Source organism: Pelophylax lessonae, assembly GCF_965119305.1.
Source record: "Pelophylax lessonae genome assembly, chromosome: 2".
Lineage (NCBI taxonomy): Eukaryota > Metazoa > Chordata > Amphibia > Anura > Ranidae > Pelophylax > Pelophylax lessonae.
In genome coordinates this window covers 298,142,739-298,169,932 of record NC_138769.1, presented here as the reverse complement: position 1 = coordinate 298,169,932, position 27,194 = coordinate 298,142,739, and the positions used below count along the sequence as shown (strand labels likewise).

General features: G+C 44.5%; 1 pseudogene across 1 annotated transcript in view; it reads left to right on the top strand.

The window, feature by feature from the left end:
• Window positions 1-27,194, top strand: part of LOC309548444 (protein phosphatase 1 regulatory subunit 12B-like) — a 92,004-nt pseudogene that overhangs the window by 2,892 nt on the left and 61,918 nt on the right. Inside the window, exon 2 of the transcript XR_014226160.1 lies at window positions 2,863-3,018. The product of XR_014226160.1 is annotated as a protein phosphatase 1 regulatory subunit 12B-like (transcript). The remainder of the gene's footprint in view (window positions 1-2,862; window positions 3,019-27,194) is intronic.

Genomic DNA, 27,194 nt, shown 5'->3' with positions numbered 1-27,194 from the left:
GCCAGGTACACAATACAAGCTTTTTCGTACAACCCAATGGGTTGAATGAAAATAAAAACCTGTCAGCTCCGATCGGAGCCGCTGTAGTAACCATCCGACATTAGTACGTCGATCTCATGAAACCCCCCGCCAGAACACTCCGATCGGCACGCTATGCCAATGGCTGAGAGCGCTAATCGGTAGTGGGTCGGCTGCTGGTTTCCCAGCATGCACGTTCAGCCAGCTTCTGTGGGACAGACTGACATACACGTGGGCCAAATGCCGGACGTTTTTTTTTATTAACCTGCTATTTTCTCCAGACATTCGGCCCATGTGTACCCGACTTTACACCATATAGTTGATAGTGGATCTAAAGGGGATTGTACAATCACATTGTATAGTGTATGCATACCTTTAGGTTAGGTTCACACATGTCTGGCTGTGATCTGGAGTCTGGTGCGACTTTGTTCACCTGTTCAGGTTCAAATTTTTACTTTAATTTGCACCTAAACCTGGACTCAAAACTGCACAGGACCCTTTTCAGAGACGGACTGCGGCAGCCCCGAACATGTGTGAACTGGCTCCATTGAAAGCCGGTTCGATGCACATGGTATGCGAATCGGATGCTGTTAAAAATGCAAGTATGTGAACAGAGCCCTAGGGTTACCAACCTCGATTTCCTAGGATCGCATGATTTGATTAGGCTCTTGCACTACAGAGTTTTTAGTAAAATTAAAAGCTATGTACAGAGCTTAGGCTCCATGCACACTGGGCTAATAAAACGTCTGTTCCCTTGTCAGGAAAAATGCTCATATTGAAAGTTTTTTTTTTTTGTACAAAATTTAGAAGAGTTTTGCGTTTTTTTTTTTTTTTCCTGCCAGTAAAGCTGGATACACACTATACAACTTTTGTTGTTAGATTACCTTTAGACTTAAGCCCCGTACACACGTACTGATCGTCGGCCGAACGATCGGCCGTCTTTTGTCCAGGGCTGTCGTGTCTGTTGAAAACTGCAAAAGACTGCACACCAATTTTGTCGGCCAACAACAGCCGACTGCAGAAGTGATGTCATGTGATGGTTAACTTTCCTTGTCTTTTTTCTTTTCTGAGCATGCCCAGTCTTGCTCATCTGCTGTCAGCCGAAATCTGTACTGACTGGCGAACAATCGGCCGTTCTGGTGTTGGCCAACAAAAATTTTAATGCCTGCACGACAGATTCTGTTCGGCCGAAAATGCGCTGTCGGCTGTCGGAAGCATCATACTAACAAGCCTACAATCGGCCGATCAGTCGTCGGACGAATATTTACGGCCGACAATCGGTACGTGTGTACAGGGCTTTAAGCCTCGTACACACGCACAGATTGTTGGCTGACCGATCGGCCGTCTTTTGTCCAGTGTTTGTTGGTTGAAATGTGCTCTAGACTTGCACTGGACTTTTGTTGGCCAACAAAAACCAACTTCAGAAGTGATGTCATGTTCTGGTTGACTTTCCGAGTGTTTTTTCTTCTCTGAGCATGCCCAGTCTTGCTCATCTGATTTTTGTCTGCCGAAATCTGTACTGACTGAGGAACAATCGGCCGTTCTGTTGTTGGCCAACAAAAATTTTATAGCATGCACACCAGATTTTTTTCGGCCGAAAAGTCGCAGTTGGTTGTCGGAAGCATCATACTAACAAGCCTACAATCGGACGTTGGCCGACAATTTACGGCCAACAATCTGTGCGTGTGTACGGGGCTTTACCTTCAACTATGTAGTGCAAGGGCCTGCCTGATGGTATCCGGAAAACATCCCCCCAGGACAACATCCCCCAGGCAATATCCTCCGGGACATAGGGTTAGAGGGGGGATGTTGTCCGGGGGGGATGTTGTCCTAGAATACTGCCTGATTGCATACAAATTGAAAGTGTTTAGATTTGACCTCATATTCTAATGGTAAATCTAAAGGAAAAAATCTAAAGACAATTGTATAGTGTGTATGGCCCATAAGCTCCAATCAGAAAAGCAAACCAGAAGGGTTTTTCTTTTTCCTGCCTCTAAACGTTGAGCTTAAAATGTGCCAGTAATTGTCCGAATGTGCATGGACACATAGAATAACATTGCGCGGCTTCTACAGACGGGACACAAATCTCTTTTAGAAGCAACGATTTTTAAACCAGTGTGTATGGAGACTTAAAAATCGACAACTGGAATCTGGCTGCTGCAGTTAACACAAACTGATCTTTCCGTGGATTGTGGGCATGCCTGAATAATTTATATGGCTAATCGCATAATTACAGGGTGGAGAATAAGTAGTAGAACGTGCTGGTGGAACCTGATTTGAGATCTTTGTTTATTCGCCTTTGTTTTAAGTAATGTGTTCTTCAGTCCTGACATTGCTGTGTCTTTTACTTGTAGTACATTTCTGTTTATTGCTATCTTTAGTTTCCTAAGAAGAAATATTAAGGATGATCCCTGGCACACATGCCAGATTCCTTTTTAAAATCCAATGTAGACTGTAAGAGTGCAGCGTTTTGGCAGGGATTGAAAGTAATATACTTGGCTTTTCACCCACGAACAGTCTGATGCAAGCAATAGAGGGTCCCTCCCACCCATTGCCATAACAGGGGACTCTAGCCCTATATGTCTGTGTTTATTATTTTTGTGTCTTCCCCACTAAATTGCTGAGTAGATGGAAGTCTTCCTGTATCCTGCTTCTTCCCATATCTCTGTCCTCGCAGCACTTTGCCAAATATTTTCTACAACTTTTCTACAACTAAGGCTGTACTCTCTAACCACTGTAAAAAAAAAAAAAGGTAGCCTGTGGACATTTCAGTGGTGCTGTAGAAATGCTGGATTGCATGTCAGAACTTACATAGTCGTGTACAGTGATTTAGTTTTCCCATAGGAAAGACGTATTTGGAGACGAACTGAGCTACCCAGATCTCTAGGACGCAACATGTCTTCAACGTATAACCGATCATCTAAGGATTTTCCAAGGTCGCGGATATCCCAGTCGGACTCTCCACCCTCTTCTCCTTCGCCGACAGCAAAGACTTTACGCGTACGACAACTTTAACCTCTTCCTTGATCCGTGTGTCTTCGAATAGGTGCAAGGTTGCTACGTTTGTTGTAAATGCACATAATGAACTGCACTTTGTTGCACATTTCTTGCGCCAGCCACCCATAACATCACGCTTTTCACATACTTCACTCTCTGAAACCTCTGCTATCCCTTTTCTCTCTCTCTCTCCTTTCGGCTTGCTGTCTCTTGTCCTAATATGGAATTGCCAGGCAGAGGATTCCAGTAAATGCTTCCTGGATTCTGTTTGATCCCACGGCTGCTCACAAAAGGCATTAATGAGAACTTTTTATTTGTGCTTCGTTTTTATACAGCTAGGAAGTTTACATTTCTGTGAAATGCAAGCTACAATCTAATAGTGTTTTTCCTAAATAGATAATCTGATGCAGAAAATATGTACAGAACATGACATTTGTAAGGATATGTGCATTCACATAATAATTCCTGACTCTCCTCCACTCAATCAGATTTAATTTACCCTGATAGAGCTTAGATTGCTAATATATTGTTCTATAAAAATAGCATCAGCAGCATCCCACGCTAGGAAAAAGCTGCACCATCCAGTGATGAGACATGCCTGTTTGAGTTCTATAGCTTACCATTAGATTGTAAGCTCTTCTGAGCAGGGCCCTCTTAATCCTCTTGTATTTTATTGTATTGTATATGTACTGTCTCCCTCTAATATTGTAAAGCGCTGCGTAAACTGCTGACGCTATAGAAATCCTTAATATATGCAGAGCTCCCAGTATAGTACTGTTTAGTCACCTTATCTGATAGCGTTGACCCTGATTGCTTTGAGGGCAGGTTCACACCACAATTTCTGCATTCCCGATGCGTTACTGAATGAATGTTTTTGATGCCTTCCAGTGCACCCCCCCCCCCTTTTTTTTTTTTTTTCATCTAATTTGAGGACATGTGCATATTTGATGCATACGGTGCGTTTTTCCCCTTTTATTATTATTATTATAATACAGGATTTATATAGCCCCAACAGTTTGCGCATTGCATCGCATACAATATGAGGGAAGACAATACAGTTACAATACAGGAGGATTTAGAGGGCTCTGCTCGTTAGAGCTTACAATCTAGAAGGTTCATCTTGAAGTGCTTTTTGCCATGTTCTATACCAAAAAATACTTTTGTTGACCACACTGGAACACATACCTCCCAACTTCTTTGAGATGGGAATGAGGGACAGCTATTAGCAAAGGTATGTAGGCATAGGACACACCCCCTGCCACGCCCTTCTAAAGGAGAATTATTAAAAAAAGGATTAGTTAAACCCCCAGTTCCTTTTTCCTTTTTTTTTTTTTGTTACCACTAATATTCCAGTATATTGGCTTTTGAAAATTTACAAAATTGAAATTGGATAAAAGATTTAGCAATGGGAAACACTTTTTGAAAGATAAAAAAGTGAATTTATATAGATCAGACCAAAATTAGGGGGGAAAGAGGTACAGAGGGACTTTGTTCCAAATCAGGGACAGTCCATCGAAATCAGGGACAGTTGGAAACTATGGGAACACATTGCATTGGTGTGAATTAGGGCCATTGGAATCCATGTTAAACCCTATCCATGCGTTTCTAATGCAGAATAAAAATGCACTGGACTGCATCTGGTGGGAACCAGCCTTAAATCAATGATATATTAAATAAGCACATACTGTATATATGTACTCATACACTACAAGGGGGTTACAGTAAAGAGTATCATTTTTTGCTTCATCAAAGAATAATCCAGTGACTTCGTATCCCTGCCCCTTTAATTTCTGACCTGCAATATTTTTTATTTTTTTTATTTCAGGTACTTGTATAGCGCTGTCAATTTACGCAGCGCTTTACATATACATTGTACATTCACATCAGTCCCTGCCCTCAAGGAGCTTACAATCTACGGTCCCTAACTCACATACATACACAGTAGGGCCAATTTTTTATACAGGATCCAATTAACCTACCAGCATTTCTTTGGAGTTTTTCATTAGTTCATTATTCATTAGAGATATGTCAGCGTCCAGGTCCTGAACGGCTTCCATATACAACACATAAAATACTACATACACTTTTTTTTTTTTTTAAACCGGGATTCATAGTTTGTATATATTGTAACACATGTTCAAGCTGGGCAACTGTGTCAAAGTGATCCCTCTCTGGCCAGTCCCTATGTTATCCTGCAGAGTGCTAACCTCTTACTTGCTAAACAGCGTACACTTGGGCCTCATGTACACATTTAAAACACACACATAGAACGTTTAAAAAAACCCCAGCGCTGCTGCCAGGAAAAAGCTGCTGTGAAAATGTGCCTAAGTCGGGTTTTTGACTAGCGTTTATGGTGGTTTATACGGGTTTTTACAGTAAAAACACTACCTATAATGTAAAAACGCAGCTAACAGCTTGTTACAGCGTTTAGACGCTTTTTGTTTATTTATTTTTTTGGGCGTTTTGCGTTTTTAAAGCTCAACAGCCTCTGCTCCTGGACGCACAGGCTGTTATTTTTCTACTGCCTCCAAACACCTCTGAAAGTTTGTCTGCATAATTACATAGGGTTACATGGAGGGGCATTTAGAGACGGTAAAACAAAAAAAAAGAAAAAAATGTCAGTGACGCCCCTAACAGCTCCTGTAAAAATGTCCTGTGTGGGCATTCAGTGTTGATATGGAGCAAACAAGCTAGAACATCAAATTTCAGTGGTTATACCAGGATGATGCCTGCAGCTAGAGGCATTATCCCAGTATCAACATTTTCAGCCAGCAATTCTCTTAAGAGCCGGTTCACACTACCGCGACCAGAAAGTCGCCCCGTGACTTGAAGAGACTTGTTTAGAGACTTGTTTAGGCCCCGTTCACATAGGGGCGATCCGATTTCGGGTGGCGACCTCCGAGGTCGCAATGCGAGCAGCGAGCCGCGACCTCGGAGCGGCCGCCACGGACTTCATAACATTGAAGTCTATGGCGGTCGCCTCCAGGTCGCCCCAAAGAAGCTCCGGACCCTTTTTCTAAGTCGGAGCGACTTGTGTCGCTCCTATTAGAACGGGTCTGCAGCTTCCCTATGGAAGGCGACCTACTGCGACCTGTGAGGCGACCAGGTCGCCTCACAGGTCGCCTTAGTGTGAACAGGGGCTTAGAGACTTGTTTAGAGACTTGTTTAGAGACTTGTTTAGAGACTTGGAAGAGACTTGTGCACTACTTTGAAGAGACAGGTGACTTTGTCTGTGGGGAATGCCTGGCTAATCTTTCTTCTTCCTGGAAAGTCTGATAACAAGTCGCTTCAATTAAGATAAGGAGGCGACTCCCATTGAAGTATATGGGACAGTTGGATCACAGGTCGCCTCAAAGTAGTACAGGACCCTTTTCTGAAGTCGGAGCGACTTCAGTAGTGCCAATTAAGACGGCACTGATTGATTAACATTGCTTTTGTTATGTCAGGCGACCTGGGGCAACACAAGTCGCCTCACAAGTCGTGCTAGTGTGAATGGGCTCTTAGTGTAGAAGTTATTCCAATGGCTATACAGCTACTCTAACACTTCTATAGGCGAAGGATGAGGGGGTCTGTAATCCCTGCTCCCCCTTTACCAGGCTCTCCCATCCGACCAGTAAGCCTGGTAATACTGTGAATGCTACTGAATTCTCTAGGCAGAGTGGAACGAAGTTCTCGCCCCTCTTCTTTGATGTCAGCAATGATGAATTGGTCACTTCCGGTTTCGGGTTGTTAAGCCATTAAGCCTAAGCCTAGTACACACTATCAGTTTTTTCCCGTTCAACCCAACACCTTGAACAAAGAGAAACTGTCAGCTCTGGTCGGAGATTCTGTACTAACAATCTTACGTTAGTACAGCGATCTACCCCTCTGAACTAATGTGTTCTGACAAGGGGACATTCCCCCCCCCCCCCTCCTGCCATTGGCTGAGCGTGCTAATTGGGAGCCAGTCAGCTGCTGGGTTTTTCAGCATGTTCACCAGCTTCTGTCGGACCAGCTGCCATATACACGGGCCGAATGTCGGACAGTTTTTTTTTTTATTGAACTGGCCGATGTCGCCCAGCATTCGGCCCATGTGTACTCTACTTTAGCGGCTTGTACAGCAGCTGATTAATCCAGTCTGATTGAACAGATGCTTTGGAGGACAGAGGAGAAATCTGGGGTCTGGATTTCTCCATACAGAGGACCTGTCACCGCCCATGCTATCACAAGGGATGTTGTTCATCCTATATGATGGTAATAAAGTTGATAAAAATAAAAGTACATTATTAAAAAAAAAAAAAGTGTGTGTGTGTGTGTGTATATATATATATATATATATATATATATATATATATATATAATTAATAATTACACATTTAATAAATATATATATAATTAATAATTACACATTTAATAAATATATATATAATTAATAATTACACATTTAATAAATATATATATAATTAATAATTACACATTTAATAAAACAAATAAAACAAAATGCATGTGAGGTATTGCTACGAACATCAGAGCAAGAGCAAAAATTCTAGCAACAGACCTCCTGTGTAACTCTAAACTGCTCATCTGTAAAGGCTTTTAAATGTCACCTATGGAGATTTTTAGGTGCTGTGTTTTGGTGCCCTTCCATGGGTGTATGCAATTTCAAAGCATGACATGTTGGGTATCCATTTTCTCTGCGTGACCTGTTTATATTTAAAAAAAAAATTGGGTACTATATTGTGTTTTTGTTTCCTAAAATTTAAAATGTGTTTTTTCTTTTTCTTTTCAAAAAAAATGCGTTTGAAAAACTGCTGCGCAAATACCATGTGACTTAAAAAAACTGCAACACCATTTTATTCTCTAGGGCCTCTGTTAAAATATATATAATGTTTGGGTGTTACAAATTTTTCATAAAAAAAATGTTTGTTTTTTTTTTACATGTGGGAGAGAAATTGGCATGGGTGTAAAGTGGTTCATTCTTAGAGTCAGTTAACATAAAAGTTGAATCTGAAGGCCCTTTGACACCAATGTGTTTTTACTTGAAAAATGGTTTCTATCCTATGACACTTCGCACCACTGCTCTACGGTTGCAGTGCGCTTTGTACAAGTCCTGCTTGCAGCATCTTAGCTGTGGTTTTCAAAACTGTACTAAAAACGCAGGTCCCCATTAAAATGACTAGAAAACATTAAACAATGCACCTGCATTGTCTTTGAGTCACATGTCAATGTTCAGTCCAGTATTCTCTGTGTGATAGGCACCCAGAGAATACACGGAAAACTTATCAAAAACATGGTAAAAACACTTATGCGTTTTTGATGCGTTTTTTTCAGAGGAGCAGTGCAAAAGTAGCCTTATATGCTGGGCAGGCAGCAAAGTATGCTTGGATATTCCTATAGGGCGATATTCCAGTCAACTCCCAACTTTGATTCTGTCCACGTGGGAGTTTTGCGTCATCCAGCAACTTCTGTTGTATTCTCAAAAATATAAAGTAAAATAAAAAATCTAACAAGGAGAATGGGACATCCATAATATTACCCATAGCCGGTGTATAGACCAAAACGAACACGGATATCTCACCAATAGTGTCCATTAACAAAATAAGAATTTTTCAGCACTTAAGGGTCACTCCACTACTGCAATTTATTTTTTATCTTTTTTGGGTAGGCACAGTCACCAGAAAACCTTTTAAGGCAGTATACAAAGAACTACCAGTATGTGGTGGGTGGTGAATTCTATTTTTGCCCTCTTACAGCGGTATGGCAGTGGCAGAAGCTTCAACATCCAACAGTTTTGCAGGTGTGTCAGATATCTGCGTCAATGCTACATGCTTTGGCCTCACCAACCCAGGCACTACATAACTTCCGGAGTGTTGGAAATATGTGTTCCTTACTGCTGGATGAGGTTCTACCCACCAGTCCCCATGTCACTACTGAAGATGGGAATCACCAGCAGCTTATTATTGCTTTCCGTTTAGGGCCCTTTCACATTGGGCGGATCCGTTGAAGCGGAATCTGTCTACACAGCGGGGAGACATTGGCAGAACTACCAGGGTCGCAAAGGTTGCACTTGCAACCAGGCCCTGGCATTCCTCCATGGTGGGGGTTCCCCAGGAGGGCAGGAGAGTGGTTGATCCGTCTTGTGCTGTGTCGATTTGAGCACTTATGGCTGTGCTGTAGTGTAGGCTCGGAACTGCTGCTACTACTACTTGGGCGGCAGGAGGCGGGTCTGAAGGTGGCCGTGTGGAAGGCATGATCAGTAGTACTAAGGGAACGTTCTGGAGGTACTAAGGGGGCACTCTGCAGAATGATGTAAGTGGGCACCATGGAGGTACTAAGTTAGTACCGCCAGAGTCCTCACTTAGATTCTCTAGAGTGCATCCTTTTATCAAGTGCCACCTAAGGGGGCACTTTGAAGGTGGTGGAGCACTGATGTAGGGCACTCTGGGGTCACTGATGTGGAATAAAAAATGTGCTCCATAACTAAAAAAAAAAGTTCATATTGAGTTGGCAACATGTTAAGGGGAAAGGGCCCCGGGCTGGGGGGGGGGGTCTTCCTATTTTTGGTTAATCGAGGCCCTGAAGGTTCTAGTTATGCCTCTTGGCGGGGGATCTCTCCACTGATCAGGCAGATGATAGGTCCATGTCTGTTCCACTATGCAGAGCAGACACAGCCCCGCCATTGGGTTGGTCGGATGGAAACTGACTGCTTGTCCATTCGCTTGTCATTCGATCCGATCAACGGATGGCGAACGTAGTGCCATACATCTGTTTTCAGTGGATTTTGTCGGATCAGATGCCTGGTTGGTATCAGTGGACACATGTCCACTGACATCCACCGCCCCATAGAGGAGAATGAAAAACTTATAGGCCGACCCCAGGCCCAACTCAACTATTGCTAAGTTTAGCCCCCGGGAGCAAAAAGGGGAGAAACTTGGAGGTTACAAAGGGCTAAGGCCTTTCTCCCCAGCCCCAAGTGACAGTCCTGGGTGCTAAGTGGCAATTTAGCACCAGTAGGCCACATGGAAAGAAAGTGACTGTCACATACTTCCCATACTAAGCAGTTCCTGGGAGAGTTTTCTTTGCTCCTAGCAACCAAGCTAATGTTGGCATCTCAATTTACGAACCAGTTGCTTTGCCTTAAAAGGACAAAGCTCTAGTTCATTTTAAATTGCAGGATACAATATTTTCTAATAAGCAGTTCAATCTGGCTCCTACCACTGTGCATCAGAAACAAGCAAAAGTAGATTGATTGAGAAGATATTGCAGATCTTTAAGCTCTGACTATGCTGATCGGCCACAACAGCGCAGTGCATTGAAATGAGGATTTGCAAAATAAATGCTAAGTAGAAATATCTGCTTTAAAATACAATCACATGATATGACTAAATGTGCAGTAAACCTATAGTCTTTGTAAGGGATGTTCTACTCCCAAACAACTAGCTGTGGCTGCCTATTGTTTGTCCTCAATTTCTGTGTAAACTCTTGGTTGTGAGCCCTATCCAGGGACAGACTTGAAGTATATGGTTTCTAGGGAATATTGTTGTGTGTGTTTGTTTTTTTTTGTTTTTTTTTTTTAAATGGTTGGTTACCAATTTGAAAGCACATCTACACAAAAAAGCAATGTATATGTTGCAGTTTACCAGTCCTTCGATGTGGTGCCTGCAATAGTTTTCACTTTTCTGGCTAAGAACATTTTCATTAAAGTGGTTTTAAAGACTGAAGGCTTTTTTTTTTTTACCCTTATGCATTCTATGCATGAAGGTACAAAACCTTCTGTGTGCAGAGGCCCCCCCCCCCCCGAATCCTTACCGGAGCCCCCTCCAATCCAGCGATGTTCACGATGGCCTCGGCTGTATGGGGACTCTCCCTCCTCATGGGCTGAGACCGCAGCGGGAGCCTATCGGCTCCAACTGCTGTCAATCACAGCCTGTGAGCCAATAGGTAGAGAGCAGGGGCAAGCCATGGCTTTTTAATTTACATTCATATGTTACTTTAATGCACCCTTTATAATGGCATTGCAATGAACTAACGGAAGGCACCTCTGATCCACTTGCGTTGAAGCGCACAACAATGCTCTACCATGTGTTGAGATCGGATGTACTGTATCAGGGGAATAACGTGCAGGTTGTATCTCTGGTCCACTATGGTGCACTGGCAGCCCAATGGACTGCCTTTACGCACAACCTAATATGCAATATCACAAAAGACTAGAAAGATCTGAATAGAGCCCTAAGACTGCTTTTACACTGATCTGTTTGTGGTGTGGTTTTTAAAAGGACATGTGACTCAAAAACCACACCAAAAATGCATCACAGGCGCGTTTTGCCGTGTTTGTACCTCGTTTTTTGCCATATTTTTCATTGCTTTCAGTGCGTTTTTGGTGAGGGTTTTTTTTTCCTCTCCCCAAACCTGCTCCAAAATATACTTCAAGCAGGATTTTTTTCACCGCAACAGAAGCATCGTCAGTCTTTACACAGGAAAAGGAGGGGTACACTGACCATGACTGTATGGTTAGTAGTAATACACAGGACTTGCCACTATGGCTAACAGAGGGTGAAATCAGGGAAAGGCTGGATAAACTTAACACAAACAAATCACCAGGCCCGGATGGCGTGCATCCGAGAGTGCTCAAGGAACTCGGAAAGGTTATATCTAGACCACTGTTCCTGATCTTTGCTGACAGTATTAGGACAGGAGATGTACCAGGGGAGTGGAGGAAGGCTAACGTGATTCCGATATTCAAAAAAGGGCCAGAGGCATATCCCGGGAAATTATAGGCCTGTCAGTTTGACATCAATAGTATGTAAACTTCTGGAGGGGATGATAAGGGACTATATCGTAGAGTATGCTAAAGACAACAACATCATCAGCAGTAATCAGCACGGGTTTACAAATGGGCGTTCTTGTCAAACCTATCTCTTAACATTCTACGAGGAGGCGAGCTGTGAGCTAGATAGGGGGAGACCAGTGGATGTGGTGTACTTGGATTTCGCTAAGGCATTTGATACAGTTCCCCACAAGCGTTTAATTTATAAAATAAGGTCTGCAGGTATCGACAGCAGGGTTTGCTCTTGGATACGAAACTGGCTAAAAGGCCGTGTCCAAAGGGTGTCCAAACAGCGCATACTCAGACTGGTCTGAGGTAGTAAGCGGGGTGCCCCAGGGCTCAGTCCTGGGACCAACCTTGTTCAATTCATTCATAAACAGCATTGAGGAAGGGATCAGTAGTTCGTTATCAGTTTTTGCAGATGACACAAAATTGGCCAGGGCAATAACTGCACAGCATGAAGCAGATATCCTACAGGATGAACTGGACAAAATTACAGAGTGGGCAACGACATGGCAAATGAGGTTTAACGTGGAGAAGTGTAAGGTTTTGCACTTGGGACTAAAAACATAAAAGCACAATACACGTTAGGAGGGGAACCCTTGGGGGAATCAAAAATGGAGAAAGCTCTGGGAGTCTTGGTGGATGATAAATTAGGCAACAGCATGCAATGTCAAGCGGCAGCTGCCAAAGCCAGCAGATTATTAGCATGCATAAAGAAAGGGATGTATTCCAGAGATAAGACTATAATCCTTCCACTTTATAAGACTCTGGTCCGACCGCATCTGGAGTATTCTGTCCAGTTCTGGTCGCCAGTCCTCAGGAGGGATGTGTTGGAGCTGGAGAGAGTCCAGAGAAGGGCAACTAAACTAATTAGGGGGTTGGAGGACCTTAACTATGAAGAGCGGCTGCAATCGCTCTATTTATTCTCCCTGGAGAAGAGACGTCTGAGGGGGGACATGATAGCAATTTATAAATATCTTAATGGAGATCTCAGCTTAGAAAAAAAGCTGTTCATTCGAAGGAATTGCATGAGGACTCGAGGGCATACAATGCGGTTAGAGGAGAAGCGTTTTAACCTCAGGCAACGAGGAGGATTCTTTACTGTTAGGGCTACAAGATTGTGGAATTGTCTACCACAAGAGGTGGTTTCTGCGGGTAGTATGGTGGCTTTCAAAAGACTCTTAGACGTACATCTCAAGAATCAGGACATTAAGGGCTATGTGAGATGATTACAGCCACACACACCTACACAGGTTGAACTGAATGGACTATTATCTTTATTCAACCTCACCTACTGTGTAAGAAGCCCACCGCCCCAGTGTGAACACATGTATTGATTTTTTTTTTTTAAAAGGCAAACTTTTTTTTTTTTTTTTTTTTAGCTATTCAAGTGCTTTTTTTTTATACGGGGAAAACGTAAGCGTGAAAGCCACCTAAGCTAAACTGCAGTCTTTCAGGCTCCTTTCTTGTCCTAAAATTGCTTGCTCTGATTTCCCTGCATACAGTGTGCATTAAAAGTTGAAATACATTCAATAGAGCCCACTTGATTTCTTGGCTGGAAGATGTCCAGCATCCTCTAACCCTCCTCTCCACATCCTTGCTGTCCCTGACCATCCCATTTTATTAATTTGATTTCAGTTTTCAATCATGGAGGCTCAGCATCACATGTTGGTATTGCCTAGGTTAGTCTTCATGAGAATGACCACTACTCCAAGCTGACATCCACCCATTAAAATGGCTGTAAACCCCTGGAAAGTAAACATGGTATATCCATCTATAATGTGTACTTGAATCAATCCAAAGCGCTGAATGTTTTCTTCTGTCTGCAGTTTGGTTCCTCTGCCATCTGCATGAGTCATTTAGGCTGTGCCAACTCCAAGGGATCAAGAGGGTCAAGGGAGGGGAGTTCCAGCACACAGCCAGTGATTGCCAGCCTAAGCACATCTCTTTATGTGATTGTGTAGAGGGAGGGGGTTTGTGTCTCAGGTCTCAGATTACATTCAGCTATCCTCTCCAGCTGTGCAGTGTGTGGCATTAGATCCCTGCCACCTGCCTCTGGAAGGTCAGAAAAGTTGTGTAAATTCTGGACTTTGGATGTAGAGAAGAGATGGAGGCAGATAAATGGTTGCAAGCTTATGTAGTAGGATTTATTTCATCTCTGTGTACCATCTAAGGCTATTCACTTCACAGGGTATTTAAAAGGATTTACAGCCACTTTGAGGTATTTGTGTTATTTTGAAAATGATATGGCTGCTACCAAAGATGGCCACTGCTTGCATCAGGGCTGACTGGCTGCTTGCATTAGGGCTGAGGTATCTTGAAGGAAATACTAAGGCTGGGTGCTGTGAGGTTTTCAGGAAACTATATGTACAACACTTTGCAAGCCCTTCCTTCATCCATGATCTGCCTGAATTGTATAGGGGAACGCAGGGACCCAGTGATGATATCTCTGAGCCTAAAATAAGATATGCAATACGTTGTAAAACAGAAAAGTGAAAGAATTTCATTAGCATGTTAACGAGGGGATAAGCCAGAGAAGGCAAAGCAGATTAAACTTCAATTTTATTGAACTGGCATAGCCCCAATCCTTTGTTTATGACCCATTCGTTTAGGATTACACAATTTATTTTGATTGGCTCTGCTTGGTTGAGGATTATACAGTCCACTCAGCTATATGAATACCTTTTTGTTATGAAGTCCATTATTCCCACCCACCCCCTATACTATTGCCTTGAAGTAGAATTCTAGCCTTCCACTGTTTTTTTAGTAACCCTGCAATATGCCACAAATACCTTTTGAGCGTGTGGGAATACTGCGCTGCCCTTAAATTCAGAGCAGAGTTTTCCCCTCTTGTGTAGCCTTCATTACTTCCACTACAGTAAGAAGGGGACAGATGCTGCAGAAAGAAGCCCATTTAGTAGAGAGGATTCCTGCAGGAAGGTCTAGACCAGGGCTCTCAAACTGGTGGCCCTCCAGGTATTGCTAAAACTACAATTCACATGAGGCATTGCAAGGCTGACCGTTACAAGCATGACTCCCATAGGCAGAGGCATGATGGGACGTGTAGTTCAACAGCTGGAGGGCTGCCAGTTTGGGACCCCTAGACCAGACAGTCGATGGTAATGAACTGATTGTTAAAAGGATTGCCTCAGATGAATGGTTTGCTGCCTCCTTGGTGGCAGGGTTCGGCAAGTGATAGATGGGGTAGACAAATTTCTGGGAAGTGATGTGCATGACAAAGGTGTTTATTTTGGGACGATTACCAAAATACATGGAAAATGGAGCATCCTTAAGAATGAATATAAAAACGTAGGCTGCAAGTTGAAGGGAAGGACCTCCCATTTATTATATTTTCTGGATTATTGCCCATGCCAACCTAGGAAAAGCAGTGATGGCCTAAACCAAATGCATGGATAAAGACGTAGTGTAACAGGGAGGGAATTGGGTTTCAGAGTACTGGGCTGACTTTTCATTGGCCTACAACCTATATGATAAATATAATTAGCACCTAAATGGAAGGGGGTCTGCTGTGTTTGGGGAGAGGTTTATGGGAAGGCTTGAGGAGTATTAAAACTAGGATTTGTCCACAAAAAAGATATGAAAAATACATGTGCATAACAGTTGATAAGAGCTTATTGACCAATGCAAGTCTGTCAAACAAAATAGGGGGGTTGGAATATTTGGTGCATGAATAGAACTATAGTTTAGTTGGTATTGGTAAATCATAGCTTTGTTCTTCAGTTTTTTTTTTTTTTGGGCTGGTAAAATTCCTGATTATGCTCTTTCGGATAGACAGGGTAAAACAAAGTAGCGATGTCTGTCTCTACAATACAAAGTAAAGTAACAGTAAGAAGTAATAGTTTGAAGGACCTTGTTTATGTTGATGGACAGTATGGTGGTGCTGAGACATTATGGGTGAAGTAGCATAGCTATGTTCTTACTGCAGATTACCGTAATTATTTTATTACAGGCCTCTAGTATTAATGGGGAGGTAGACTCCTTGTACTGACAGAAAGGGCTGGGCATTGGAAATAACGGTAAATGTGAACTACCCTGAAACGGACAGGCGTAATGGCACTGCTGGTCCTGGAACAGTAAATTTAAAAACCTATTACAAGACATTACTATGGTATAGTTTATAGATGCCCCAACTAGAAATGATGCTCTGCTAAACTTGTTAATCTCAAACCATACAGACCTTATTACTAATGTTCATATAAAAGAACATCTGGGTAGCAGTAGCCATAACACGGTTATATTTAATGTAAGCTGTAAATACCTTTTGATACTAGAAAGATAAAAACAGTCAAATTTAAGATCGAGTTTTTAGACTGCTTCCCAAAGCTTAGACTGAGAAGGAACATTGTCATCAAATAATGCTGAACAGAAATGGGAATGTTTCAAATCAACTGTATGCAAACACATAGCAAAATACACTGCTCATAAAAATTAAAGTAATACTTAAATCGGAGCATAGCATCAAGTCAATTAAACTCCTGGGATATTGATCTGGTCAGTTAAAGCGGCTCTTCAGTCTTTTTTTTTTTTTTTTTTTCTTTTTCCCCTCTTTCCATCTACTAATTTTACTGCCCTTGCTGTTTTAGCTTTAAATAGTAAAACATTTTTTTTTTTCTGCCAGTAAATACCTTCTACAACCCACTTCCTCTTTGTCTGGTCATTTAGCCTAGGATAATGACATCATGCACAGCTCTCTCTCTCGTGAGAGATTGCCAGCATGGGAGGAGGGATGAGTAGTAGAAGAGCCAATAAGAGCTGCAGATTTGGAGAGGAAAGGATGAGGGCGGAGATAACGGGAGACTGCAGAGATCCATGAGTATAAATCAAGAGGAGAAATGTGCAGGCAAGCAGTGGTTTGAGTGTGTGTCTGTATATAGGTGTGTGTGTATGTGTCTGTGTGCCTCTGTGTAAATCCAGGAAGTGAACAGGCAGTAGCTTCAGCTGCCCACAGTTTAAATGGCTGCTGCCAAACTTAGTGGAGGGAGATTTCTGCAGCATATTTGGCAAGTACATAATCCCAGTATATAGAAAATTTGCAAAGTGGTTGGAGGGAAGCTGAGGGGGTTGTTAATCAGTTTCAGCTGCTTTGGTGTTAACAGGTGTCCTTCATGGGCAACAATGAGACAACCTCCAAAACAGGAATGGTTTTACAGATGGAGGCCACTGACATTTTTGTTTCCTACTCATCTTTTCTGACGTTTTTTTCACTAGTTTTGCATTTGGCTAGGGTCAGTATCACTACTGGTAGCATGAAGTGATACTTGGACCCTATAGAGGTTGCACAGGCAGTCCAACTCCTCCAGGATGGCACATCAGTACATGCCAATGTCAGAAGGTTTGCTGTGTCTCCCAACAGTCTCAAGAGCCTAAGGGAGATTCCAGGAGACAGGCAGTTACTCTAAGAGAACTGGACAGAGCCGTAGAAGGTCATTAACCCATCAGCAGGACCGGTATCTGCTCCTTTGTGCAAGGAGGAACAGGATGAGCACATCCAGAGCCCTACAAAATTACCTCCAAGAGACCACTGGTGGGAATGTCTCTGGCCAAACAATCAAAAACTGACTTCATGAGAGTGGCCTGAGAAACCAACTCCCTCTAGTGGGCCCTGTGCTCACTGCCTGGCACCATGGAGCTCGATTGGTATTTGCCATTGAACACCAGAATTGGCAAATCCGCCACTGACACCCTGTGCTTTTCACAGATGAGAGCAGGTTCACCCTTAGCACATGTGACAGACATGAAAGGGTCTGGAGAAGCCATGGAGAACGTTATGCTGCCTGTAACATTGTTCAGCATGACTGTTTTGGTGATAAATCAGTGATGGCCTGTGGAGGCATATCCATGGAGGGACGCACAGACTTCTACAGGCTAGGCAATGACACCCTGACTGCCATTAGGTACCAGGATAAAATCTTTGAACCCATTGTCAGACCCTACGCTGGTACAGTGGGTCCTGGGTTCCCCCTGGTGCACGACAAAGCCCAGCCTCATGTGGCGAGAGTATGCAGCCAGTTCCTGAAGGCTGAAGGAATTGATACCATTGACTAGCCCCCGTGCTCGCCTGACCTGACCTGACCTAAATCCAATAAAACACCTCTGGGGCATTATGTTTCAGTCCATCCGATGCACCTGTCTGTTCAGAAGCTCAGTGATGCCCTGGTCCAGATCTGGGAGGAAATACTGCAGGACAGCTAATGTCATCCTATTAGGAGTATGCTCCAATGTTGTCAGGCATGCATACAAGCACGTGGGGGCCATACAAACTACTGAGTACCATTCTGAGTTGCTAAAATTAAATTTCAGCAACATTGTCCAGCCTTCTGCATCATTTTTTCACTTTGATTTTCGTGGGGTCTTTGAATTCAGCCCTCTGTAGTTTGATCATTTTTCATTTCCATCAAGCAATGTTGCATCCTTTTCTAACACATTACCCAGTCCATATCCGTATAGATATCCAGCATGATATTTTTCCCCATTGAGATCTTATGTGTTTTCAAAGTTTCCTTTCATTTTTTTGAGCAGTGTACAGTATATTCCCATAGGCAAGAAGTCAAAAAATTAAAATAAAGCCTTAACATCCAAAGTTAGGAGGTATAAAAAATAAGAAAAGGGCATTTAAAAGTACAAAAACGGAAAGGACGCTATCATCATTTGAAAGTTACCGAGAATATAACAGATTTATTATTAATAATTCTAAGTAAACGATAAGTTACTGAAGAGAGTAAGACAAACCCCAAAAAACTCTTTGCCTATAATAATAGTAAAAGAGTTAGGTCTGATGCAGGCCTTTTACAAGATCACTGACTTGCTAACTGTGGACATAAAAGGCAAATATATTAAATACCCTCTTCAACTCTGTGTATATAAAGCGAAATGGAGGGGCTCAAGTCCATAAAGTCCATAATGGAGATGGTATTGACACAGCCCCAAAAGAACCACAATGGCTCAAAACTGATGCAGTCTAGAAACATTTAGAAAATGGGTAATAGGCATACTTTTTTGGGTTGAGCTCTGTTATTTCAAAGCCAATGTTTTAAATTTTTAGAGACTCTTTGATGACTGGTTCCGTACCACTAGATGGGTGCGTGGCCAGTGAAGTGCCTATATCAAAGCCTTTCCCAAGTAACTATAGACCTGTTAGCCTAAGATGTTTGCAAATTTGAAAAAAAAAAAACACAAAACTTTCTTGTTGAAAACAATCTTATAAACATTAGTAAGAATGGATTAACCAAAGACTGAAGTTGTTAAACTAATCTGATTTCTTTTTATGTGGTGCTAAGCAAAAACGAAGACAAAGGAGCAGCTGTAGATATTGGGATGGATTTACTAAGGGCAAAAACAGTATACTGTGCTCTGCAAATGTAGTTGCTCCAGAGCTTGGTAAATGAGGTAAAGCTTGACTTTGCAAAGAATAACCAATCCCATGCAATGGGGGAAAAAAAAAAAACACATTTTTGCTTGTACATGATTGGATGATGGAAATCAGCAGAGCGTCCCCTCATTTACCAAGATCTGGAGCAAGTGCACTCTCAGTGTTTTGCATTTAGTAGATCATTCCATTGTATACTTTGAATTTGCAAAAATGTTTGACACTTCCCTAAATATGGTGAATGTATAAGTTAGTCTTTTGGCTAGGAAAATTAAATCTTTAAAATGGATCGAAAATTGGCTAAAAGACCGTATTCGGAGAGTAGTGAATAATGATTCATACTCTATATGGTCTAAGCTTATTAGTAATGTACCTCAAAGTTCAATGTTGGGACCCTTACTTTTATGTTTAAGGGTTTAAACGGCTTTATTTGTTTTTTTTCTTAACCCAAACAGAAAATACATGTAGCACTACTCCCAAGGGAGCTGCTGAGTGTGGGTCCCCCTGAGTTACCGCTAGCTACAACAGTACCTTTAAGCATGTTTTTCAAGTGTAAGCACCTCGTATAAGAGAACTTGGATGGGAGAAGGGAGAAATGAGATACTCCAACAACTGAACTATGCACAATTAGGCAGGGACACTGAAAAATGCTGCTTGACGCTGATTAACGCTTCACTGATGCTGGTTAACATTGACTGATGCTGGCCTCGGCTAGGCCAGTTACTAGAACTTCACCTCTGACTGTGGAAAAGTCCCTTTGAGCTCCCCAAAGTACTCCTTCCTGAGGTAGCTGACTTTAATGCAAACTGTATTGCTGAACACTTCAGGGCCCTTCCTGGCGTCCCCTTTACATAGTTGCATAGTAGGTGAGGTTGAATAAAGACAATAGTCCATCCAGTTCAACCTGTGTAGGTGTGTGTGTGGCTGTAATCATCTCACATAGCCCTTAATGTCCTGATCCTTGAGATGCAAGTCTAAGAGTCTTTTGAAAGCCACCATACTTCCCGCAGAAACCACCTCTTGTGGTAGAGAATTCCACAATCTTGTAGCCCTAACAGTAAACCACAAGTTAACCACATTGCCTGAGGTTAAAACGCTTCTCCTCTAATCGCATTGTATGTCCTCGAGTCCTCATGCAATCCCTTCAAATGAACAGCTTTTTTTCTAAGCTGAGATCCCCATTAAGATATTTATAAATTGCTATCATGTCCCCCCTCAGACGTCTTTTCTCCAGGGAGAATAAATCGAGCGATTGCAGACGCTCTTCATAGTTAAGATCCTCCAATCCCCTAATCAGTTTAGTTGCCCTTCTCTGGACTCTCTCCAGCTCCAACACATCCCTCCTGAGGACTGGCGACCAGAACTGGACAGAATACTCCAGATGCGGTCGGACCAGAGTTTTATAAAGTGGAAGGATTATAGTTTTATCTCTGGAATACATCCCTTTTTTTATGCATGCTAATAATCTGCTGGCTTTGGCAGTTGCCGCTTGACATTGCATGCTGTTGCCTAATCTATCATCAACCAAGACTCCCAGATCCTTTACTCCCCAAACTTCATGGCTTTACTACTTGGCACCCCCTTTACTGTACACTCCTGGTTTGCTGGCTCCTGGATCCCCTTTGACCTCTCTGGAGTGGTCCCCTCTCCTAGGCAGACCCCTGGGCAGATCTTGAGTACTCGTGACACTGTTTTTCCTGAAGATCTCTGCCCAGCAACTCCACTCGGTCAACAACTTTGGATCCTTTGCAGCCCAGTTCAACCTCCGGTCCCTAGGCCGACTGCCTGGACAACCTTCTCACTTTTTCAGGACGAGACACAGCCGTCACCGCCTCCTGGGACTGATGCTCCCGCCAAAAGACACTGTCACATGCTCCCTCCAGAGTTATTTCCAATCCCTGGGTGCACTGCGGCAAACCCCACCCACTGGGACAGTCATAAACCCTGGTGTGCTATTGGCTAGGTTTCCTCCACTGTCCAATGAGATCCCTCATTGGATACAATGGGGAGACTCCCCAGACTCAACAGGCCACACCTGGAGGCATGTGGCAGAACAGCTAACAGATCCAGCCCCCCTGATAAGCAGACAGGGCCAATATATGCTTTTTCCTAGCACCTACCTAGAAGGGTGCTACATACAGATTGGACATATCCAGTGAAACTTGGAGGTAGAAATATACGCTATATGGTTAACAGTATTGGGACGCCTGCCTTTACATGCACATGACCTTTAATGGCATCCCAGTCTTAATCCATAGGATTCAATATGGAGTTGGCCCACCCTTTGCAGCTATAACAGCTTCAACTCTTCTGGGAAGGCTGGCCACAAGGCCAATCTGGGTAAGGGAACCTGGCAGTGAAGCCATTTGGCTTCACATCTGGTTCCCTACTGCACATAGGTGAAGTGCACTGCGCTTTAATTGGCCCAGGGGAGAAAGGAGGAAGGCTGAACTTCCGAGGGACAGCGGCACGGCACTGTCTCCCAGAAGTGGGGAAGGGTACCTGTAAAAGCAGGTTTTGCAAATTCATAGCAAGTACAATCCGATTTAAATCTCATGCCTGTGCTAAGCAGCCACAGGGGGCAAAAGATGTGCCAAATCACATTTTGACGGAACCCAGGCCATCTGAGGAGGAATGAAGCAGTGTTTTCTAATAGCAGAGTCTGCAAATGACTCCCAATAAGGCCTGATATAAATGGCTGGGCTGATGATAGTCTGGTAGAGCACCTCCGCAATAAACATGTGAGTCTGTTTTGCTTTGGCCTGGAACTGAACAACTAGAGCCTAACATTATATACATCCATAATCTTAGCTTTAGTGGAGTTAACTTTATAAAAAGTGGTTATACAAAGGTATAAGAAACACCAAATGTGCCTATATTATAAACAGTGGCGGCCGGCCGTTAGGGGGCGCAGGGGCACCACACCCCCCCCAAAAAAAGAAGGATTTACAAAAAAAGTCAATTTTTCGCCCACTAGGGGCGCCGGACTGTGTGCTGGGTATGGGGGGGGGGGTGGCGCTCTTCAGGGGGTCATCGGGGGCGCAGAGCAATGCGCCCCGACACTCCCCACTTTTCGAATGTCCGGGCTGGGATTGGTCCAGACTCCAGCCTGGACCAATCACAGTAGGACATCTGGTCACGTGACGCGTGGGGCGGTGCACCACCCCGGCGTCACGATCACCGCTTCCGTCTTCTGGGTTCTGTTCCTTCCCGCGGCTCAGTGTGTCGCAGCAGCCGGACCGGAGAGAGAAGATAGAAGACGTCCCGTGACTCCCGTCCGCTCAGAGCTCTCGCCGACGCCGAGTCGCCGCGTGACCAGGAGGACCAGTCCAGGACCAGGAGGAGACTGAGACCAGGACTCGTAGTCGGATCAGGCGGCGGCGGGCCTTCTTCGTGGACGGACGGCAGACCGCATTCGGATCCAGGCCTCGGGTCGGAAGAGAGAGACGAGTCCAGCCCTGTGCAGCAGCAGCCCGGTAAGTCCTCAGTCCTCCTCCTCCTCAGGCCTCCGTCCACTCCACAAAAAAATGCATGCCTTGCCATTGCCAATGCCATTGCCTGCCATCCATTGCCTGCCATGCCATCCATCCATGATGATAATGATATCTGCTGCAGATATCATTATCATCATGGATGGATGGACCCAGGCCAGGCCAGAACAGGTAGGTACAGGCAGGTCACGGTGCAAGAATAATATCCCAGACCAGAGTGTGCAGATATCATTATATATATCATCATGGATGGATGGATGGATGGATGGATGAAAGGGGCATGTATGCTGGTCACTACATTGAAAGGGGGCCTGTACGCTGGTCACTACATTGAAAATTGGCACGTACGCTGGTCACTGCATTGAAAGGGGGCCTGTACGCTTGTCACTACAATGAAAGGGGGCCTGTACGCTGGTCACTACATTGAAAGGGGGCCTGTACGCTGGTCACTACATTGAAAGGGGGCCTGTACGCTGGTCACTACATTGAAAGGGGGCATGTACTCCGGTCACTACATTGAAAGGGGGGATGTACGCTGGTCAATACATTGAAAGGGGGCCTGTACGCTTGTCACTGCATTGAAAGGGGGCCTGTACGCTTGTCACTGCATTGAAAGGGGGCCTGTACGCTTGTCACTACATTGAAAGGGGGCCTGCACGCTTGTCACTGCATTGAAAGGGGGCCTGTACGCTTGTCACTGCATTGAAAGGAGGCCTGTACGCTTGTCACTACATTGAAAGGGGGCCTGTACGCTTGTCACTGCATTGAAAGGGGGCTTGTACGCTGGTCACTACATTGAAAGGGGGCATGTACGCTGGTCGCTGCATTGAAAGGGGGCCTGTACTGTGGGATTAGTGCTAGGGGGCCTGTACTGTGGGGTTTGTGCTAGGGGGCCTGTACTGTGGGGTTTGTGCTAGGGGGCCTGTACTGTGGGATTAGTGCTAGGGGGCCTGTACTGTGGGATTAGTGCTAGGGGGCCTGTACTGTGGAATTAGTGCTAGGGGGCCTGTACTGTGGGGTTTGTGCTAGGGGGCCTGTACTGTGGGGTTTGTGCTAGGGGGTCTGTACTGTGGGGTTTGTGCTAGGGGGTCTGTACTGTGGGGTTTGTGCCAATCTCAGTGTATCCCATAATAGGGTGTCTCTCACAGTATATCCCATAATAGGGCCCCTGCTCCCTATTATGGGATATACTAGTACTGAGAGACCCCTTAATATGTGATATATTGGGAGAATTTGTTCACACAAGCAAAATACAGGGGACAAAATGGGTGGGGTCTATAAGGGGTGGGGCTTCTGAGAAATGGGAGGGGTCAAAATAGAAGGGCGGGGTCTTGCGCCCCCCCCATCTTAAAACTTCACCAGTCGCCACCGATTATAAAGTCTAGAAGGTTAATAAGAGACCTTAGAACTCTAGTAAGAAATATGAATAATGTTTATCATATCTGGTGTCTAAAAAAAAAAAAAAAAATAATAATTTGACTGTTAAATTTTAACAGTCAAATTATTATTTTTTTTTATCGGACAGTGAAAACTTCTCAGAGGGAAATATAGAAGTATTAAGTAAATTTGGCATTAAAGGATAATTTCACCTTTCATAACGTTACACCCATATTCGGGGTGTAACATATTATGAATGCACTGGCCCCTGCGGCTCCCTGATCCCCCCTGCTGTGAAAGCTATCAGGGGTTCTTCTTCACCCGCTAGCTGTCCAAAAATTTTTTTAAATGTGTTCGTGCGGCAGTGGCGTACCTACGGGGGGGGCGGGGGGGCGGGCCGCCCCGGGTGCCACGCACTGGGGGGGTGTCAGGCTGCTCGGAATATCAGTCAGTGTGAAGGAGCTGCAGTTTCTAAAGTCCGCGCTGCTCGCGGGGGCGGCGGCCGGCGGGAAGAAGGTGAGCACTGAGCAGCCTCCTCCTGTGTGTCTGTGTGACTGTCTGGACTGGAGAGGAGATGGGACAGCTGGATATAGAAGGATTCATCTTTCCGTATTTCTCCTGCTGCCGTTGAATGGCCGATTCTCCTCTCCCTCCTGCAGTCAGTTAGCGGCAGCAGAAGGAATATGTAAAGATCAAATCATCTATATGCAGCTGTCCCATCCTCTCTCCTATACAACTTGCTGGCCCCCTAGTGCTCTCCAGCCCCCCCTCCCCTTGCTCTAAACACCCCCCCCTGCTCTAAACACCCCCCCTGCTCTTAACACCCCCCCCTGCTCTTAACACTCCCCCCCCCCCCTGCTCTTAACACTCCCCCCCCCCTGCTCTTAACACCCCCCCCCCTGCTCTTAACACCCCCCCCCTGCTCTTAACACCCCCCCCCCTGCTCTTAACACCCCCCCCTGCTCTTAACACCCCCCCCTGCTCTTAACACCCCCCCCTGCTCTTAACACCCCCCCCTTCTCTTAACACCCCCCCTGCTCTTAACACCCCCCCTGCTCTAAACACCCCCCTTGCTCTTAACACCCCCCTTGCTCTTAACACCCCCCTTGCTCTTAACACCCCCCTTGCTCTTAACACCCCCCTTGCTCTTAACACCCCCCTTGCTCTTAACACCCCCCTTGCTCTTAACACCCCCCTTGCTCTTAACACCCTCAGTGCTCTTAACACCCTCAGTGCTCTTAACACCCTCAGTGCTCTTGCCCCCCAGCGCTCCTTAGCCCCCCAGTGCTCTTCAGCTCCCCGCAGTGCTTTTCATCTCCCCCCTATGCTCTCTGGCTCCCCCAGTGCTCTCCACCCCCCTGTGCTCCCTGCCTCCCCCCTCAGTGAGTTCCACCCCTGCGCCTTCCAACCCCCCTACAATGCTTTTCAAACCCCTCTTAATTCTCTCCAGTCCCCCCCCCCCGCGCCCTTCAGCTCCTCCAGTGCTCTCTGCTTGCCCTGTGCTCTCCGGCCCCCCTAATGCTCTTCTCAGTCTCTGACCATCTCTTGGATCATGTCCTCAGTCTCTGACTATCTCTTGGATCATGTCCTCAGTCTCTGACCATCTCTTGGATCATGTCCTCAGTCTCTGACCATCTCTTGGATCATGTCCTCAGTCTCTGACCATCTCTTGGATCATGTCCTCAGTCTCTGACCAACCATCTCTTGGATCATGTCCACAGTCTCTGATCATCTCCTGTATCATGTCCTCAGTCTCTGACCATCTCCTGTGTGTTTTCTGCAGTCTCTGACCATCTCTAGTATCCCGTCCGTAGTCTCTGACCATCTCTTGTATCATATCCTCAGTATCAGATTTCTCTTGTATTAGGTCCGTAGTCTCTGACCATCTCTTGTATCATGTCCTCAGTCTCTGACCATCTCTTGTATCATGTCCTCAGTCTCTGACCATCTCTTGTATCATGTCCTCAGTCTCTGACCATCTCCTGTATCATGTCCTCAGTCTCTGACCATCTCCTGTATCATGTCCTCAGTCTCTGACCATCTCTTGTATCATGTCCTCAGTCTCTGACCATCTCTTGTATCATGTCCTCAGTATCTGATTTCTTTTGTTTTAGGTCCGTAGTCTCTTACCATCTCTTGCATCATGTCCTCAGTCTCTGACTATCTCCTTTAGCATGTCTCCAATCTCCTACTCAAACTTAAACACATTGATAATAGTATTAGCTATCTGTCTATGCCAAAGGTAGGGAGGCAGAGAGTGCAAAAGGGGGAACTGTGATTAGAGAGACAGGGGGGGGGGGGCAGACTGCAAAGGGCACTGTGATAGGGGGGCTGGGAAATTTGTGCAATAAATATTCTTGGAGACATTACAATTTTTTGCGGGTGTTTTTACATTTTAAAGTGGGGGGGGGGGGGGTGCCAGATATAGGATCCGCCCCGGGTGCCAAATGCTCTAGGTACGCCACTGTCGTGCGGGGCTCTGGGTTACTCTGATGGACCGCGGGGGGAACGTATATAATTTATGCGCGTGAAGAGAAGACTGTGACTGTTGGACTTTCACTATCTGAAAACTGGTGTTGAGACCTATTTTATTTATGTAATTATATGACACAAGCACAGCATATCTATATATACTTTGATGTTCATTTTTATATTTAAAAATGGATACGCTGTATCTCTGGATGTTCTGGATCTCTGAAGAAGCTACGCCCGTGGCGTAACGCTTAATGGAGAGAGCTAACGATGTAGATGCATGTCAGCTAACCCGAGGAGATACTGGCATAAATTACATGACAGCTCGTGGCCTTAAGGGGATACACAAATATTCTGACCCACAATCTGCAGCCTACAAGGATGATACCCCACATGGAATATTGATTCAATGCATCTATTTGTCTGTAATTCACCAGCTGGTAGTGCACTCAGAAATGTGAGTAAATTTTATCGTGGGTATTATATTGTGGGAGTCCAATCTGCATCCACTGAGCACCCTTTAAGGGACAAGCGCAAATTACTTATAAATGTAGGTCAAAGCGGGAGGTGAGTAGTTAATGGTGGTGGAATAGGATGCACAGGGAGTGCGAAGGACAAAGGATTGAAGCTTTTTGAGTGGAAT